Below are 14512 nucleotides of genomic sequence, written 5' to 3'. Positions count from 1 at the left end.
ATGGTATTATGATTAACTCTGTTTTTATTTTGTGTTATTGCTTTGCACTCTGAAAAAAAAATTATTCTGCTTATAAACTGGAGGTTGTTCATGTCTATAAAACAGCTATTTTTACTAGACCTGGAGCTAGAAGTTGCACATACAAAGATGAAATTACATAATCCTTGACATCAAGAGTGGAGGAAAAATGCCGTCTTTCTGTTCCATTATCCAGGTAATAAAATGCAAAACTGCTGTGTTATTATAGCTAAAGAAATCCTTATCCTTCGAAGAGGTGAAAGCTGCACCCCACCAAAGCCTTTGAAATTCATATTAAGGTGAAACTTTTTTTTCCACTTCTATTTAATTTTAGATTTAAGAAAAACAGAGAGTAATAAAAAGGAAACAATCAAAAATCTGTTAGGAGAAGTTTTTCATAAAAGTTAGGGTTATCTAGAATTTTATGTAAAGGTAAGATATAAATACTTCATATTATTAAATTTTTTAAGTGTGAACAAAGAACATGTACAATATAGCCCCAATAAAATAAAGAAGAATTTAAGTATTTGTACAGAAAAAAAACACCAAAGAATATTTCAAGATTTCAAAATCAGTTAGCAAGAGATGATAATTTTGAAGTGACTTTTATTGGGGACAATCTGCAATTTCTATCAATATAAAAAGTATGCATTCTTATATATTGTATCTGACACATATTGTATATTTTCTTGTATACTCTTTAATATTGTATTACATTTGTATCTTATATGTGACAAATATTTCAGAAACAAATATTTCTGAGATTATTCCAGATTGTGTAAAGCAGGAAAATAAAGTAGAAGAGGGTTTTTATTGGAGGAACTGAATCTTTTTTTACTCGGAAAGTGAAGGGATTAGCAAAATCCTCAAAATTCTGAACATCATCAATATGGCCATGTAAAACATTGCGTGGAAAAGTCTTTCCTTAGAAACAAATAATAAAAGGACAAATCCCACTTGCTTGGGATTCTGTAGGATGACAGAGACTAGAGAAGGATTGCACAATGAATAAAAGAAAAAGAAATAAAAGCACCCAAAAAAGGCAGCATACCTATGATGCAGACACAACAGTCTGGACCCCTGCCCCTCACGCAGCCCCACGCATCTTAAGAGTCACTCGGAGGCAGCACGACCCAGGCACCTCCTGCTGTGAATGCAGACCAAGGAGCCACTCACAGCAGTGAGTTAGAAAACCACTCACATCCAGGCACAGGGCCCCAAGTCCACAGAGACCCACGGTGGAACATGAGTGGCTGGCGAAACAGAAGAGACTGCAGCAGAACTGCTGGCAAGATGTGCACACAGTCAGCCCAGGCTCTTACTGTTGGATCATCTAAATTTAGAAATAGACCTTTTTGGATGGAACCCATCTGGCTCCCTGGGGCAGGATGCCATATCATGAAAATAATCAGAGGCAGAAAAGACTTATGAAAAAAAAAAGGGGGGGGGGGCGGTACTGCTATAAGGCAGGACAGGGTCCTAGAACTGAAAAGTGTAATGAAAAGGGAGAACTAAGTGAGGGAAAGAAGTCAATGACCTCACAGAAATAAAAAATTGTCATAAGAGGATACTATGAACAGCTGCATGCCAACAAAATAGACAACCTAGATGAAATGCACAAATTCCTAGAAACATATAAGCAGACTACAATGACTCAAGAAGAAACAGAAGACCTCAGCAAACCAAGTACAAGTAAGGAAATTGAAACAGTAATCAAAAACATCCCAACAAAGAAAAGATCAGGATAAGATGGCTTCACAGGTGACTTCTACCCTCAAAACTATTTACAGATTCAATGCAATCCCAGTGAAAATTCTAACAGCCTTCTTTGCAGAAATGGAAAGCCAATCCTCAAATTTATATGGAAGGGTAAGGGGCCCCAAATAGCCAAAATCATGTTGAAAAAGAAGAATGAAATTGAAGGACTCTCAATTCCTGACTTTAAAACTTAGTACAAAGCTACAATGGTCAAAACAGCAAGGTACTGTCAAAGGAGAAATATATAGACCAATGGAATCAAATTGAGAGCTCAGAAATAGACCCTCCATATCTATAGCCAATTAATCTTTGGCAAGGCTGTGAAGTCCACTCAATTGGGAAAGAATAGTCTCTTCAACAAATGGTGCTGGGAAAACTGAATATCCACATGCAAAAGAATGATGGGGACCCTAATCTCACACGATATATAAAAATCAACTCAAAATGGACCAAAGACCTAAATACAAGAACCAGGATTATAAAATTCCTGGAAGAAAATGTAGGGAAGCATCCTCAGGATTTTGTGTTAGGCAATGGGTTCTTAGACTTTACACCCAAAGCACAATGAAGAAAGAATAGATAAATGGGGCCTCATTAAAAGAAAAAGAACTTTAGTACATCAAAGGATTTTATCATGAAGGTGAAAAGACAATCTACTCATTGGGAAAAAATATTTAGAAAACCCCAGGACTGATAAGAGTTTAATATCCAGAATAAATAAAGAAATCATACAACTCAACAATAAAAAGACAAAAAACCCAATTTTAAAGTGGGCAAAAGAGTTGAATAGACATTTCTCTACAGAAGATATATAAATGGCCAAAAAGCACATGAAAAGATGCTCAACATCATTTGCTATTAGGGAAATGCAAATCAACCACATTGAGATCCCATTTTACACCCACAAAAAAAGGCTACTATTTAAAAAAAAAGAAAACACAAAATTGCAAGTTTCAGAGAGGGTGTGGAGAAATAAGAATGCTCATTCATTGCTGATGGGAATATAAAATAGTACAGCTGTTGTGGAAGTCAGTTTGGCAGTTCCTTAGAAAGTTAAGTATAGAATTATCATATGACCTGGCAATATCACTTCTAGGAATATACCCAAACAATCTGAAAGCAGGGACTCAAACAGATATCTGTACACAGTTCTTCATAGCAGCATTATTCACAATAGCCAAAAGATGGAAGCAACCCAAGTGTCCATCGACCAATGGATAGATAGGCAAAATGTGGTATATAAAATCTATAGAGTATTATTCAGCAGTAAAAAGGAATGAAGTTCTGATATATGCAACAAAATGGGTGAACCTTGAAAACATCATAGCTTCCCTTGTAATTGCAAAACAGTAGCTTTATAATAATATTATGACCTTGTGCCTGCCCTTTATCTTATCTTTTGTAACTTAACAGTTTTATGATCCTGCTAACCATCCCTCATGTTTATTAATGAAGAAACCTGAGTAATCCACCCCAGTTCTTGTTTCTTCTTTTCCTAAATAAAGCCAGTTTCCACCAGAATTGACCCTCTAGACATGCACAATAGCACAGAAACTTACCCTAAAGTTAATTATAATAGTAAAGTTCACACTCACCAATCAGCCTAAGTCACCATTTCTGAACGTGCAACCAACATGAAGTAGCATGATTTGGAACTGCACATGCTCCACTTAAGCCTTCCCCTTAACCCACATCAACTTGTCTTATCCTATCCATTCCCTAGACCCACCTACCTGAAATTGCAAAAACCCCTCAAACCTCTTCTGCTCAGGCAGACTTATCTGAGACTTGCCTCCAGTCTCCTTACTGGTTGACTGTGCAATAACCCCTTTATTTTCTTGAAAGCCTGGTGTCATGGCATTAACTTCTGTGCACACTGGGCAAACAAGCCCACTTTGTGTTGTTTATAACCTAGGACTTTTTATAAATTATTATGAGAAATCTTTCATTTCATCAGCTAAGCAAACATGTCTTAAGTAATAGTTTCCCTTTAAAGATTGTTATATATTGAGTCACTATACATTTATTTTATTAATTTTTAGCAAAAAATTTCAAACTCAAGGAAGTATAAATAATACAAATTCTGCTCTTTAATTGAGCAAATAGGTTGTCCTCACATTCTTAATAAAAATGATTTAGCATCTTATATTTTTTAATGAATTCAGATTTTTTTTCACAGATCAAATTTTGGCCAAAACAAGTAGTGAGCAATTTTAGAACAAGCATCATTTTATTAACAGAAAATATATCATAAAGAAGTGACTTTTTTAATGCATCAGTAGATTTCCCCATAGTAGACAGTCGGGGGCTGGCACATAGTAAGTACCCAATATCTATGTTTTGGATGAATCCTTTAAATTGTCATTAGATTTTACCCCAAAAACCTTTAAGATAAATATATTTCATAGCATTACATAAGATAATGCACTTAAAAAAACAGCACTGTGCCACCTGGCTTATGGTCAACTCTCAATAAATATTAACCGGTATTTTTATTATACAATATTATTTCCAATCTTGAAGTGTTTACATCATCTTTGGAATATACACGATATTATGTTCCAATAAAGACAAATTATGATCAATTTTGATAAGGAAGACATCTCCAGCTATATTCCACACAACCAGAATTCTATAGAATCCTACTGATAAAAGCCCCCAAAGACCAACAAACCCCCAATGTTGAAATTCTTCCAGTAGATTCCAGCAGCATTAGTACTATAGAGCAGCACTCTGAGAGTAATGATCTTTACAGCCCTGATCTGGGACAATATGCCAGAGACAACTGAAGTTCCAAGAAAAATCAACTTTTTTTAAAGCTGCAGTTTTTCTTCCTATACTCTTTTTGTATTGTTGTACATCCCATTTTCTCACATGGACTGAATTGACAATTTTTGTGATGATACCAAATGACTGATAGCCACATGTTCTTTGGATATCTGATCTTCCAAACTTCATACTCCAAACCTAAAGGATTAATAACTATAAATTCCTGGGGAATCCTAAACCATTTCCTTACTACAGAATATGTTCAAAAACCTGACAGGAGGGAGAAGCCTCTCTGGACTGACTTTTGAGGTTCCAGAATAATAAATGCAATTTAAGGCATGATAAACATTTTTTAGAAGTAAAAGCAACACTTACATGTACATTTTAAAAATGGTCAGTGAAACAGGGATTCATGAAAAGGTAAAGCATTTGGGAAACAAATTTTGATGAATTAAGCAGCATTACATTTTCTAACATTTATTGGATGTTTATTATGTAAATTATGTCAGTCTTTTTCACATACTTCATCATGTGTTCTTCATATGTTACTTAACATTTTTACATTTTATAGTGAAATATATATACAGAAAAGTGATAACTTTCAAAGTTTGATTTAATGAGTATCTAGGGAGCAAATTTCAAAGAATGTTATGGGTTACTGTTCCACAATTTCAGTTATTTCCTTATTGTGAAATATATAAAAATATGGAACACTTCACGAACTTGCGTGTCATCCTTGAAGCGTTACCTTTTGTTCACTGTTAAAATACCTGGTTCAAAGTGCTGGGTTCAAAGTACCTGCTTAATAAATCACTGAAGAATGATTAACCAACTCATAGATTGCCTAAGAGTCATGTGATGAAAAAATATTACCTTTACTGAGGAACCAACTTTATATAACCTTGTAATGATTTTTGGCTCCTTATTATTTTATAAAGAAGAATTATGTACACTCAAATTCATTCATCCATTCTCTCATTCAAAAAAATATTTTCTGGGCATTCCCTAAAGCCATAGCACTCACCAACGTGCAAAGTGGAACAAAGAAGTAAAAGATATAATTGCTTCCCTTCGTAGGCTCATATCTAACTAAGTCAATATTGCATGAGTGGGGACTATTGGGGAACTAATTTTAATGATGCTAAACATTAATTGCATTCCAGATGGAGGCCCTGTTAAGCTGTCAAGATGTTTATGCATAAGCATCATTATAGGGGGCCCTCTAATTCCCAAAACCTCTCCATCAACCCTCTGTTGTTATTGACTGGATGCACCAAGAAAGGAGCAATTTTTAGTGGTATGTAGTTAGCCTTGAGGGCCAAATTCTTTTTAATTTCAGGACTTGTTTACAGGTGACATGGCCAGGTTTTGAAAAGCACTGTGACTAAAAATAAATTAAATGCTTCATGTATCTATAGACTCAAAATCAACTAGATGTGGAACTAATGCAAATAGAAGATCCCAAGGTCCAAGAAATCCATAGCAATGGTTCATGTCTGCATTTATTATCCATATTTAGACAACTGCTAAATTGGAGCCTTGACTTTGGGCATAATCACATGCACTACAATTTCTCTATGAGTAAACTGATAACCAAGGACCTTAGCTTATCTGGAGGTATTGAAAAATAAGTCAAATGGCTGCAAAAGTATATTGATGCACATTAACTCTTATTAAGCCCAGATGTAGCAGACAGTGGAATACAGAACTTCTCATAAAACTTTCTCCTTTCCAATTCTCCCACGTACCCCTGACTGAATCTAACAATGATATCTCCTACTTTTCAGGCATTAAGAGTAAAGATTCAGTCCCCCCAAACTTGTGGCTCATTTTATGGCCAACAAGTTTCCATTGGACCCATTAACAACCCATGTTTATCTTTAGAAAAAATAAATGAAGGATTTCGCCTGCTTCATTCTGGAAAGAGGTAGATTTTAAGATTCATTTTGTGGTGGAGGATTTCTTACGAGATAAAAAATTCTTTTTGCTCAAAGACTTTACATATCTATGAGAAGGTGGATGAGGAAGACTTCAGAGTGTCTTGGTTTCCCCATACAAGTTCACTCCTTGCATGGAGAACATTTGACATCTTATTGTGAAGAGCTAAGAACAGTTGCTTTGCATTTCCAATTCTGATGAAAACAAATTTTACTGCTTACAGCAATAAATGATCAGATCCACTCACACCCTTGACAGAGAACACCCACCCTTGCAAGGACGGAGAATCAGAGTCATTTGGTCATCACTCTACCTTGGAGCCCCTGCAGCCTCTGCCTGGCCTCCTAATGAGGGCTGACTGATAATGACTGGAAATGTAAATTATATTCTACACTACCAGCTCTGATACACTGACTTAGCTCCTCCTGGAATAGTACATAATACACACACACACACACACACACACACACACACACACACACACACACAGAGGAACTCTGGATTTACCCTTTGCTACTTTACAAACCACACAAACTCCTCTACTTAGAAAGCAAGTCAATTTGACAGAATCATTAGAAAATTACTCAGAAGTTGAAGTAGAGTAAGGGCAAGTCTATATTTGATAATTACATACCAAAGCACCTGATATTTAGTTCATTTGCTAATATTATTGCACAAATAACATTTATTAAGTGGTCTCTGAAAATTTTAAGATACATGCCTTGAAGTGAGTTAAATTCTATTTGTCTCCTGTTTCAGTTTCCTCAATATTAAAGCAAATACCATGCAACAGGTTGGCTTAAACAATGGAAATTTATTGGCTCATGGTTTTGAGGCTAGAAGTACAAATCAAGGCATCATCAAAGTGATGCTTTCTTTCCAAGGACTGGCATTCTGGGGCTGGTTGCCAGTGCTCTTTGGTCCCGAGCTCTTATGTCACATGGCAATGCACACAGTGGTCTCTCCTGGCCTCCCTTTCTCTTCAGGGTTCTGTTGACTTTCAGCTTCTTGCTTTCCATGACTTTCTTTCTACATATCTGAATTTCATTCTGTTTATAAAGGAAACCAGTAATAGGATTAAGACCCATCCTGATTTAATTACGCCAACACCTTAACTGAAGCAACCTCATCAAAGGTCTTACTTAAAATGAGTTCACACCACAGAACTGTATTAAGTTTAAGAACATGTTTTCCTGAGATACATAGGCTCCAAATCACCACCTCTCCCAAATCTCACAATACTCAGAAGGTGGGTCATTGCATAAGAGAAACCAAAATTGATGGGCAAGAATAAACCAGAAATAGAATGAAAGCTCTATAGCTGGGGCCAAACACTCTTTTGATGAGATTAATGGTCAGATATTTGCACTTGGTTTCCTTATTTCATTCACTCAGAACTCAGGGACCAGAAGACAATCTACATGGTGGTGTCACAAACAACCAGGAAACCCAAAGGTAGCCTACTAACTTACAAAGATAACTAGAGAGAGAAAAAGAATATCTGGTGTCCTTATCCAGGTTTGCTGTTTGAGGTATTGTGAAAATGGAATGGTTAATGACTACCCGTATTTGCTTGAGCTCTCATGCTATCCAGGGGAGAACCAAGTCAACTGGTAATCTGATGGAGCAGCTCCAGCTTGACATACCTGTGATCCCTTGTGTGCCAAGGACATTTCTGTAGCTACAGCAATCTGCAAGACCAGAAGGAACTAGTTTAAGCTAGCCGCAAAAAGACAAGTCCACTAATGAACATACTATTTTTGTGGTACCTGAAGTGGCCAGGTCCAAGGACACCCCACTGTGCTGTGGTATCTGAACTGGCCAGTTGTGTCCAAGGACATCTGCCCTCAGACCACTCCTAGCATTGCCCAATCCCCTTCCCAAAGCAGCCCAGGTCTCAGATAGCCCATATAAGCTGCTCCTTAAGTTCCAATTCTTAAGCAGGTGCTACTTTCTGGCTCTGCTTCACATGCATGTTTGCTCTTGCTCAATAAAACTTCATTCCTGTCTTTTCAGCAAGTGTCCTGGTTATTCCTTTCTTTGACAGCATGTAGCAGGTCAACAAATAACTCATTAGATTTATTGTGAATGAAAACAGGTCAGACAGATCACCAGATAATTCTTATCTAAAGACAACCACTCACCCAGAAAACAGTAATTTACAATTTTGGGGGGTATCCAATTGTCTTCAGGATATATAATGACAGTAACAAAACAAAACAATTCTACTTTACTCTAAATTAAAATAATAAATATCCCCTCGGTTACAACACAATTAGGGGTGGGTGGGATGGGAAACTTGGGAAATAACTGCAGGACTAAGTTTTCTTTTTAAACCTGAATTTAAGCCTCAGGGAATTGTAAGCCAAAGGAAATAGGCATGAAGTAAATTCCTTCATTAATGGGAGGAAATACTATGTAATTTGGTTTTATCCAAACAAATGAATAGCAGAGAGGTTTTGAAGTAGTTGATAACCATTTAATTTTATATTTTCTATCTTCTCCTTCAGGGACATTCCTAAGCAGAGGACATTTAAATGTTGGCTGACACAAGTTTGAGAGATATTTGAGACTCTCTGAGCTATATGTATCTCCAACTTTCTAATAGTTCTGAAGAAAAAGAAAGGAATGAAAAAGGAAGTGGAGGAGATGACAATTATGTGCAATACTAATACCTAAAAGATAAATCTGAAATGTTTTACTTTAAATTTGCAATCTGTGATTATGCTGATTGTCTTATCTAGAAACAGATATTTACACCTAAATTTAGAGGTTGAGGAGGTGATTACAGAAGGAAAATTTGGGGATGCCAGACAGGGCATGAAAGAGCTATTCCATATATTTTTTTAAATCTAACTCCTTATTTTAAAAGAATTTCAAACTTACAGGACAGTTGCAAAAATAATACAAACCCCAAAAAGAGAACTCCAACATACCCCCACCCCAAATACCCAGATCCACCAACTTTAATATTTCACCATTTTTGCCATATAACTCTTTCATTCTATCTGTGATGGCTGGGTTCATGTGTCAACTTAGCCAGATGATGGTGCCCAGGTGTCTGGTCAAGGAAGCACTGGCCTAACATTTACTGCAAGGAAATTTGTGACTGGTTAATAAACCAGAAGGTTGGTTTATTAAATCATCAGTCAATTGATTGCATCTGTGACTAATTACATCATTCTTCAATGAGAGAATTCAATCAGCTGGATTTAATCCAATCAGTTGCCCAAACCGCCAGCAGCAGAGACCCACACTCAGTCCCCGATAGGGCACCATTCCCTGAGGTGATCAGCCTGCTACCTGGTGGTAGGTTGATTACATTGGACCATTTTGATCATGGAAGGGACAGCAATTTGTTCTAACTGGAACAGAAACATACTCTGAATATGGGTTTGCCTTCACTGCACACAATGCTTCTGCCAAAACTACCATCGTGTAATTACAGAATGCCTTATCCACTGTCATGGTATTCCACATAGAATTGCTTCTGATCAAGGAACCCACTTCATGGCAAATGAAGTATGAGAATGGGCACATGCTCAAGGAATTCTCTGGTCTTACCATGTTCCCCATAATCCAGAGGCAGCTGGGTTGATAAAATGGTGGTGTGGCCTTTTGAAGACTCAATTATGGTGCCAGCTAGGTGGCAATACCTCGCAGGGCTAAAGCAGTGTTCTCCAGGAGGCTGTGTATGCTCTGAATCAGTGTCCACTCTATGGTGCTGTTTCTCCCATAGCCAGGATTCATGGGTCAAGGAATCAAGGGGTGGAAATGGGAGTGGCACCACTCACTATAACTCCTAGTGATCCACTAGAAAAATTTTTGCTTCCTTTCCCTGCAACCTTAAGCTCTACTGGTCTACAAATCTTAATTCCAAAAGGATGAGTGCTCCCACCAGGAGATACAACTATGATTCCATTGAACTGGAAGTTAAGACTGTCACCTGGACACTGTAAGTTTCTCATATCTCTGAGTCAACAGGCAAGGAAAGGGATTACTGTACTGGCTGGGGTGATTGATCCTGACTATCAAGGGGAAATAGGACTGCAACTACACAGTGGAGGTAAAGAAGAATTTTCCTGGGATAAAGGAGATCCCCTGGAGCATCTCTTAGTATTACCATGCCCTGTAATTAAAGTGACTGGAAAACTGCAACAACCCAATCCAAGTAGGGCTACCAATGGCCCAGAAAATTTAGGAATGAAGGTTTAGGTCACCCCACCAGGCAAAGAACCACTGCCAGGTTAAGTGCTTGCTGAGGGTAAAGGAAACATGGAATGTGTAGTGGAAGAAGGTTGTGATAAATGTGAACTACAACCACATGACCAGTTACAAAAGTGAGGACTGTGATGTATTTAAGTTATAAGATATCAAATTTAAGAGTGAATTTTACCTAGGGACTTGCACCCGATTCTGGAGAGATTTAGTGCATTTCTGGTTGTACACAGGACAGCTGAGTATTGTTAAGCAAAACATGTCTGTTATTGTGTTCTATTTAGAGACCTAAGTATGGTTTAAGGTGAAGTGTATAGCTGCCAAGTTGACAAGGTGTGGACTGTGATGGTTAGTTCATGTGTCATCTTGGCCAGGTGATGGTGCCCAGGTGTCTGGTAAAGCAAGGACTGGCCTAACTGTTACTGCAAGGACATTTGTGGCTGGTTAATAAACCAGAAGACTGGTTTATTAAATCATCAGTCAATTCATTGCATCTGTGGCTGATTACATCCTACAACAAACTAAGGGAGTGTCTTCCACAATGAGAAAATCCAATCAGCTAGATTTAATCCAATCAGTTGAAGACTTTTAAGGGAGAAGAGAGAACTTTCACTTCTTCAGCCAGCCAGCCTCTCCTAGTGAGTTCATTGAGGACCTTCCTTGGAGTTGCCAGCTAGTGACCTGCCCTACTGAATTTGGACTCATGCATCTCCACAGTTGCATGAGACACTTTTATAAATCCCATATTTACAGAAATCTCCTGTTGGTTCTGTTTCCCTAGAGAACCCCAACTAATACAATCATGTAGGAGGTAAAACATGGAGTTATAAATTAAAAATACAATAATACTGGTATTTATATTTACCCATGTCACTATCTCTACCAGGGATTTTTATTTCTTCATGTAGCTTTAATCAAGCATCTAGTACCGTTTCCTTTCAACCTGAAGAATTCCCTTTAGCACTTGTTGTAGGGCCAGTTTAGTGGTGTCAATGTTTCTCCACTTTTGCTTATCTGGGTATGTTTTAATTCCTCCCTTGTTTTTAAAACACAGTTTTACCAGATACAGAATTCTTGGTTGACAATTTTTTGCTTTCAGCACTTCAAATATCTTTTCCCACTGTCTAATACATTAAAAATTTTAATTGACTTGAATACTTGGGTTGTTTCCATCTTTTGGCTATTGTAAATAATGATGCAACCATAAAATAATAACAGGGTATTACTATTTTTGAGGGATCATTCAAGAGGGAAAAAGCTATTGGAAATTTGTAATATGTTACCAGAAATATAAAAAAAAGAAACTCAACAGAAGAGTCTGAAGATAAGTGTGAAGAAACCTACCAGAAAGTAGAAGAAAAAGACAAAGGGCTGGAAAACTGAAGAGAAAATAAAATTAGAAGACTAGTCCAAAAGGTCTAACATAGATTAATAGGAGTTCCAAAAAGAGTAAATAGGAAAAAATCTGTCCTTTAGAGTTCTTCAAGATTTGACATGCTATTCATTCATTAAGAATTTATTGAGCCCTACTATATGTTTGGCACCCTTCTGAGAATAAAACAACAGAGACATGGTTTATGCCTGCATGACAATCTTGTGAGGAAAAGCTTAATACTACACAAACAATACAATTCTGATGAGTGTATAAGAGAGTAGTACAGGGAAGGAACTAATTAAATAAATAATTTAAGAAAATTACCCACAATTGAAAAGCATTTTTCAATGGAGAAAAACAATTGGCAATATTTCTTAAAATGTAAAAACATACATGCCCTTTTCCTTAGCATACTACATTTGGGAATGAATTCCATATAAATAAAGGTATCTGAGTATAAAGATACAAAAACAAGGTCATTTACTGCAGCCTTGTTTGAATTAAAAAAACATCTTTAAACCTTCTGATTGATAAATGTCCATTGGAATAAGGAATGATATATTTCAAATTTGGAACATTAAGTGGATATTTAAAAGAACAAATTGTATTTTCAATATGTGGAGAGATTAATGTGAAGTATAATTAAGAGAAAAGAGCAAAGTACAGAGTAGTGTGTATTGTATAATCCAATTTTCAGAAAAGACAAAATAAATTTCAATTTCCATCAATTCATATACTAGGTTGTATAAGCATGGAGAAAGGTGTAGAAATATACAAAACAAGCACATATGTGAACTGTTACATTTTTCTTTATGGAAAACCTTATTATTTATCTCTATGTTTTGTGAAGACATTCATTCACAAAAACAAAGACCCAAGATGATTTGTGCCAGTTGTGATACTCTTTCTTAGGCCCTTGTAAATTATGAGGCCTCTGTGGGAAAAGGAGACACTTTGGTCTCTTGTAGAGATGCTGGTCTTTCCTCCATAAACTTGGGAGTCAAATCCCACCACTACTCATTGTTAAGCTGTATAACTGTAATAGAGATGTCATACCTTGCCTAGCTACCTACCTTCTGAGTCTGTGGTAATTTTTTACAGCAACCATAGAAAACTAATGTAGCCCCTGTTGCAAAACATGGGCATGTAGGGGCTGTGAGTAGTCTCATCTCCTTCTCTGACCACAGTCCAGAAAGTTTCTCCAATTTTAAGAATCCATGTAATCAGATTGGACCCACTTGGGTAATCCAGGATAACCTCCTCAACTTAATGACATCTGCAAAATCCTTTTGCCATGTAATGCCATGCATTCACAGGTTCCAGATTAGGATGTGAACATCTTGGGGACCATTATTCTGCCCACCACAGGGAGAGTCCTTGGCCAAGATGAACCAATCATATATCACATCTTCTCTCTGGGTAATATGGTTTTAGAAGACAACAGGTGCTTGAAGTGAAATGTTATATAGAATTGGAGCTGACTAATGAGAGACAAGGAGAGAGAGAGAGAGAGAGAGAGAGAGAGAGAGAGAGAGAGAGAGAGAGAAGAGGGGAGGGATACCCTGGGCCCTTGAGAGAGTTTCAAGATTACCTTTGGATATTCCAGACGTTGTTTCAAGCCTGTTATGGCACTCCTGATATTGGAATGCTAAAACCAAATCCTGATCCTCTATTCCCCCTGACTGTCCATCTAAACCTCTAGAAAGCTGGGAAAGGGATGAAAGCAGAACACTTACCCGTTGGTTTCAAAAAAGATTAACTGACTCTACAGAGTTTGTCCCAAAGTGCTTGAGGTACTTCATGAAACCATGTGTTCATGGAATCACAGAGCACATGATTTGGGATCAGGATTCCAATTTTATAGGGGCCTTGAAAATAAAGTGGTAATGGCTATAATTACCTCCAACCCTATCTCTACAGGTATGGGAGAGGAGTAAAAAAGGGAAACCTGTATTGAAGGAGGTAAGGAAAAGGATTTGTCCAAGGTTTTATGTCCATGCTGTTGACTCCATCAATACCTCTCAGTTCCAACTCATAATTCAATATAAGTCTCAATACATTACCTTATTTTCTTTCAAGGTTTCCCTGGCTATCAATGTAGAAGTCACTCCTTCCACTTAGTCAACAAATATCTGAGCACCCACTGTATGACAGGCCTTGAGTCAGGTGCTGAGAATGCACAAATGAAACCACAGGGTGTGTCTTCCTCCTCTGAACACCTCTTTGGAACTCTCTCCTGGCACTGAACACTTCAAGCCTAACAGAAGAGTGTTCTGTATGGTCTTCATGAGCACTAATGACCCACTGCTAATCTTCAAGTCCTTAAGGAGAAGACACCATATCCTATTCAAATTAGACCCTAAGCTAAGCCCTAAGGCAAAAAAGAACAACAATTCATCAATCATTTATTAAACATCTATTTTTTATGTGGTATTG

General features: G+C 37.2%; 1 long non-coding RNA gene across 1 annotated transcript in view; it reads right to left on the bottom strand.

Moving 5' to 3' along the window:
• LOC119529685 overlaps positions 1-1354 on the bottom strand; it is a 65353-nt gene extending 63999 nt beyond the window's left edge. Inside the window, exon 1 of the long non-coding RNA XR_005215914.1 lies at positions 1070-1354. This is a non-coding gene — a long non-coding RNA (uncharacterized LOC119529685). The remainder of the gene's footprint in view (positions 1-1069) is intronic.
• Between the last annotated feature and the right edge of the window lie 13158 nt (positions 1355-14512).

This window comes from Choloepus didactylus, chromosome 3 (assembly GCF_015220235.1).
Source record: "Choloepus didactylus isolate mChoDid1 chromosome 3, mChoDid1.pri, whole genome shotgun sequence".
Lineage (NCBI taxonomy): Eukaryota > Metazoa > Chordata > Mammalia > Pilosa > Megalonychidae > Choloepus > Choloepus didactylus.
Note: the sequence above shows the minus strand (reverse complement) of the source record. Positions and strands in the feature narration are given on the sequence as shown.